Source organism: Melospiza melodia, chromosome 4 (genome assembly GCF_035770615.1).
Source record: "Melospiza melodia melodia isolate bMelMel2 chromosome 4, bMelMel2.pri, whole genome shotgun sequence".
NCBI classification, from domain to species: domain Eukaryota; kingdom Metazoa; phylum Chordata; class Aves; order Passeriformes; family Passerellidae; genus Melospiza; species Melospiza melodia.
Window position 1 is genome coordinate 8,280,271 of NC_086197.1, and position 6,546 is coordinate 8,286,816.

Consider the following 6,546-nt stretch of genomic DNA (forward strand, 5'->3'; position numbering starts at 1 on the left):
GGTGATTTTGGAAATCATTGCCTTTGCAGGGCTGCACAATGGGCTCTTCAACAGCAGGGTCATGGATCTACGCCAGTGTGAGAAAACTAGCACCTGTCATAACTATTAATTTTCCTTCTTTCTTTCTTGCTGAACAGAAATAAATGTGATTAAGTATGTACTTCAAGATTAGTCTTTGCCCAAAATGTACAGCAGTTAATACAGTAAAAGATTTTAGAACATAACAAATGAAAAAATCCTTTTATTATCTTAAAATTACAGTCCTTTTCTTCTAGCTCCATTTCGCCCCTTCAATTTTAAAGTTCTGAGGAAAAGTAGGAATGTAACGTTATCCAACAATCCCCTGCAAAAATATTTCCCTCTTTATTATTGCATGTTAAATGTCTGTGACTGAAACAAGTCTAATGGAAGTGAAGCTTGGCCAATTGTCATTCCAAACCTAGGCCAGATATTAAAGATCAAACAAGGTAAAAAGATGGCATATTATCCAGCTGGTTTTGTACCTTCTTATTTAACCTTATATTTTGCAATATATCTGGAGCATGCTGTTCTCTCTTCATTGCAAAGCAACCAATTTTTAGGCAGAGTTGCCCCAAGTTTTTTCCTCCGTATGGCTCTACAAAATGGTAGAATAAAGTCTTACCAAGAGCAAGTCCAACCAGTAAAAATTTAGCAAACAGACTCTGCCTCATTGGTGCCCAAAAAGCTCATGGAAGTGCTTTGTTCATTTGCAGCCAGCTCCAGGAGGAGCAGCATATGGCTTTTACACCGCTGACGTCAGTGAACTTAGTCTGTGTTTACACTCATGCCAATAAGATCAGAATTTGTTCTTAGTATTCCAGAAGTGAAAATCCCCAGACATCATAAATAAATTTTTCTATACAAGCCCCCAAAACCTCAGAATGCTTCATCTCAATATAACACAGGGATGAATTTCAAGAAATGACAGATTATCACAGCCTCTAAATAACCAGTTTAGGCCACAGCAGTGCTTTTCTCCTTAGCGAGAGTTTCTTTACTAAATGCAAGTAAGCAGATTACCATAAATCCTGTTAACTGTTTTAGGAACAGTATACGGACCAATTAATACTGAGCCCCAATTCTCTCTCTCATCTCTCCCTTTTATAATTCTGCTTGTGCTGCTGGACAAGATTGTAAGAAATTAGCAGAGACTTTAAAGCGGTTAATGTGAGTTGAACAATTAAATATATTACCCAGAAAAGCTGTCAGCTGGAATATGTGCATGAATGAGACAGAGGGCCACAGGCAGAGAAAACTGAGAGAAAAGTTTGTCTATGCCAGTGCTACAGGTTTACTGTATTTACAGCTCATGGTAGTTGGTGCTCTAACTGAAGATGTTGAGGACTGTTTTGACCATTTAAAACTCACAATAAAAGCTGATTAGTAAAAAGGTTTTGTGGGGAAAAAGAAGGTGTTACTAGATCCTTGGCATCTTTCATTTATATTGTTCCCAAGTCAGGAGATATTTTTTTACTTCAATATCACCAATTCTTCTTTTGTTAATGGATAACATTGTCTTCTGTATTGAAAGCTGAACTGAGTGCAACAGAACACAAGTGGCAGGAGGGAAAAGGAAAAGGAGAAAAGGGAAAGGGAAAGGAAAAGGAAAAGGAAAAGGAAAAGGAAAAGGAAAAGGAAAAGGAAAAGGAAAAGGAAAAGGAAAAGGAAAAGGAAAAGGAAAAGGAAAAGGAAAAGGAAAAGGAAAAGGAGAAGGATGAGTAGAGGATAGGGAGGGAAGATGTGAGGGGAAAAGAAACAGAAAATTTGGTGTAATTTAATAGTATAACTGAAGTTTTACTCCAGAAAAAAATACAGAAGTCTTGTGGTTTTGACCTCAGCATATCTGAGTCTTCAGTAGTTATATCTCAGCCTTTAGTTGCTATAAATACTCATCTAATGCCTTAATCATAAGAGTGTTCTGAGACTTTATTTTTCCCTTAAAATGTTCTTTCCAAAGCAGGTGAACAGATCCTTTCTGACTAATTCACATTTGTGAGAAAAATAAATCTGCTGCCCTGCCTCTGTTTCTCCATGTTTAGTTTGCCCTTGCTCCATGTCCTTCCCACATGCAAAGTGGTACCATCTAGAGGAGGAATTTGTTGTTGTCAATTGCAATCACAAAGCACAGAACTGGCCTCCAGCTTATTAACAGTAGTTAAACATGACAGACTGAGCCACAGAAAGGCCAAATGTTTCCTTTAGAGGAACTACACACATATGAAGAAAGAAACATGTCTTCCAAGCACCCAACTCACTGCATCATCCCCTTCTTCTCAATGGATCCCATCTTTTTATGAGCTGGTCACAATCCCTCCTCAGTTTTGACCTCAGTTTACAGGTACACGTGTCTGAAGGCAAGAGACATTGGATATTTCAGAGTAGGTACTGACTAAGCACAGGTACTCTAAAAGACATATTTGAGAGACACAAAGGTTCCAGATTCAGACTGAAAATCTACCAGTCCTCTGAAACTCCTATTTTGGGAAATTAGGAGACAAGCTGACATACTGCCCATGCAAAATTGCCAGCCTTTGAGCTGCTTAAGGTGTGTCTTGGCTATTTGTTTCATAGAATCTGCAGGCATGTCTGTACTGCTGTGTTAGATGTGTCCTAGAGTTCTGCCTGTGTTCTGAGATGGCTAAAATTTAGCTCACTCTTGTCTGTGAATCATTTAGCTGCATTATCATATCCATTTCATATGGAAAATTTGGTCTCTGCCTGTGGCAGTAAGAATGAAATGACTGTGCCTGCAGAGGAAACCAAGGATGCAAATAGCTCTTACACAGGGAAATAGATCCCTGAATTTCCTCCATTTTTCTGTTTACAGTCTCAGTGAATATTCTCTGCCTTTCTGTTTACATTCTATTCCCTGTTTGTTTTTTATTTTTTTTCTTCTTCTCTTTTTTTTTTTTTTTTTTTCCCTAGTAGTCTGAATTAAATCTAGCCTGCTCCAAAGATTTGGTGTGTATCTGCTTGGGTTTTTTGTTAATGTATGTTGCCTGTGGCATCACCTATTGCAGACACAGATGAAGGCCAATACATCATTATCAGCACGTGGAATGAAGAGGCCTACTTGTGGAATTGTCTAAGTGATACACCTGCTTATTTGTATTGTAATGAGGCCTGAAGACAAAAACCCTCCAGGTCACTCTGTCTGAGTCATTGCAGAATGTTAATATGGCTGTAATGAATTGCACCTCATACAGGGATGTTTGCACTTGGATGCAAACCATTCAATTACTTCAACAACCTTTAGAGGCCAAACCCCACCTGTGCCCTTCCAGAGGCTGTCAGTTCTTCACTGATGTTTGAATCAGAGGCATATATGCCATGGGATACCTCACTGCTGGAATTTTAGGACTATGTTAATTCAAAAACTGGAATTAATACAAAAAAACCTGAATAATATTACACAGGTGAATGCAGAATTAGCATTAATTTGTCTTCATTTTAAGTACATAGATTGTCCACAGACATGCCTGTGATTGTTTTCTGGATTCTCTTTCTTGTCTACTAATGGAGAGTCACTGTTCTCATCTTCTCTTGACAGCTGAAATAGGCACAACAAATTACACTTTAGAAGTGTCTATTTGTGTCCACTGAGTGTAAAGGAGTCCAGAAAACCAGGTCTAATTTAGACAAATGCATTGAAAACTTTTCGAGCAAGATGGGACAAATTCCACTTCACATCTTTTGAAATGATAATGGCACCTAACTTTTTGCATTTCTTCTGTATGCTATCCAGACCATTTGCTCTCTACAATGGATGGGACTCATTTCACTCAACTTTAGACAAGCCTGGTGTAGACATCTATGTATAAATGGATCAAACCAGGCTCCAGTTTTCATCCATGAAAACAGTTAGATGCTTGCACTACAGATATTTGTATGTATCAGATGAATTGGACACAAGGAGTCTTTATTTGCCTGCTCTGTCTCTTGAGGTTAGGCATCCTGGAGAACAGAAAACTGATGGGCAGGCAAATGCAGATTCCCTCAACATAAAGTTGAAGAACCATAGGAATATGGTGCCATGCATTCTGAGTGCATGAGGAAAGGATCAAGAGGCAGGTGTCAAAAGTGGCAGCAAGTGAAATCCTGGTTATAAATAAGGAAAAAAGTCCTCACTTAGGACATTTAGTCTAGCCTGAGAGGCTCACAGAAAATACTTTGTCACTGGTGCTGAAAGCTTTTCAGCTTCTTGTTATGCCATGCTGGCAAGGGGGCTGGGGGTGCATGGGAAGTGTTGAGGAGAGAGCCAGGACAGGTGACCCAAAGTGACCAAAGGGATGTTCCAGACCACAGGACATTGTGCTCATTACATAAAGTGGGGGGAAGAAGGAGGAAGTGGGAGGATGTTTGGAGTGGTGGTGTTTGTCTTCCCAACTCACCACTGTGATTCATAGGGCCCTGCTCTCCTGGAAATGGCTGAACTCCTGCCTGCCCATGGGAAGAGAGAACTTAATTCCTTGTTTTGCTTTCCTTGCATCCACAGCTTTTGCTTTCCCTATTAAACTGTGTTTATCTCAGCTCATGGGTTCTCTGTCTTTTGCCCTTCAATTCTCTCCCCAGTCCTCTGGTGGGAGAGGGAGCAAGGGGCTGTGGGAGGCTTGGTTGCTTCCTGGGGTTAAACTACAACAGCTGCACTCTCTCAGTCCTCCTGAGATAAATAAAAACTGATCACAGAGCCTTAATGCACAGGCTCCAGGAGAGACAGTTGTGTTGTGCCTCAGAGAGTCACTGGGCACCAGTGATGCTCTGTATTGCTGCTGCGTTAATTGGCCTGTGGTTGATAGTAGGAAAATGAGATGCTTTAAAGTGCATTAAATTCCAGTTCATCCAGTGCTTGTCAGATTTATTTTCTGTTTGCACCCTGCTGCTGTTTGCTGCTGGCTCCTGCCCTGGGCGTCCCCTCTGAGTACAGAGAGTTACACAAAATGTGAGCTGGGGCATAAGGTTGCCCTTTGCTTTAAGGGCCACATGAACCTCCAGCCACTGAGGTTCAAAGCAGCATGAACCACTTAGAGCATCAAGAGCTGCTGGCAAGGGAAGGGATGGGTTGTGTGCAGCACAAAGCTTTATTGTTATGACTTCCAGGGACTGCTATTTATCAGTGGCCTACCAGACAGCTACCTCTCTTTTATCTTCTGTTCCTGGGTATTGCAGAGGAGGTGAAAATGGGAGTTGGATTTACTTGACTTGGAAGTGCTGGGTTAATGGTTGGAGTCAGTGATCTTGAAGATTTTTTCCCAATCTGAATGATTCTATGATTCTATGGTGCAGAAAATCTGATTTGTTTATCAGGAGCTGTGAGAAATGGGGACTGTAATTTGTGCTCTTCACCTAAATATGCTGTTTTTCGAGGGCGTTAACTAGCACATTTTCACACTGCATTTTCAATCTCCCCTCACTAAGCACACATGAACTTTTAAATTCAGATGATTTTTTTATCAAGAATTACACCTTAAGGATGAGTTTTTTGGGAAGAAGACCAATCTTTTTAAAATGAGAACTTTGGCTGGAACTCAGGGAAAATAGGAAAATTTATGGCCTTTGAAAGAAGGGGTAGGCAAGTCAGGATGACTAGAAAGATGTTGTGAGGCTATACAGGAAGAAATTTAGAAGTCTGAAAGCCCAGTTAGAATTTAATCTGGCTACTGCTGTAAAAGGGTATAAAATATTTTTTCTATACATATATCACCAGCAATAGGAGAGCTAAGGAGATTCTCCATTCTTTATTGGATGTCTCGGGAAGCATAGTGACAAAGGATGAGGTGTTTAATGCCTTCTTTGACTCAGCCTTTAATAGCAAGACCAGTTGTTCTTTGGGAATCCAGCCCCCTTAGCTGTAAGGCAGGGACAGGGAGCAGAGTGAAGCCCCAATAACCTAAGGAAAAATGGTGAGTGACCTGCTCACCACTTGGGCACACAAAAGTCCATGGGGCTGGATGGCCCTGGTGAGGCTGCACCTGGAATTCTGTTTTGGGTCCTTCACTCCAGGGAAGACATTGAGAGGCTGGAATGTGTCCAGAGAAGGACAACGGAGCAGGAGAAGGGTCTGGACCACCAGCCTGATGAGAGGCTGAGGGAGCTCAGATTGTTCAGCCTGAAAGGAAGTCTGGAGGGAAACTTTTGCTCTGCAGCTCCCTGAAAGGAAATTGTAGCCAGGTGGGAGTTGGTCTCTTCTCCCAAGTAACAACCAGCACAACAAGGGGAAATGGTATTGAGAAGGAGGTTTAAATAGGGTATTAGGAAAAATTTCTTTACCCAAAGGGCTGTCAAGCACTGAAACCAGCTGCCTGGGGAAGTGGTGGAGTTACTGTCCCTTTTCAGAAGGTACTTTATAAATAAAAGGTACAATATAAATAAAGTATTTAAAAGATATGTGGATGTGGCAGCTGGGGATGTGGTTTAGTGGTGGACTCAACAGTGCTGGGTTAATTGGACTTGATAATCTTAGAGGGTTTTTCCAACCCAAATGAATCCCTTGATTCTATGATCTATAATTGGCCAAGAGATTATGAT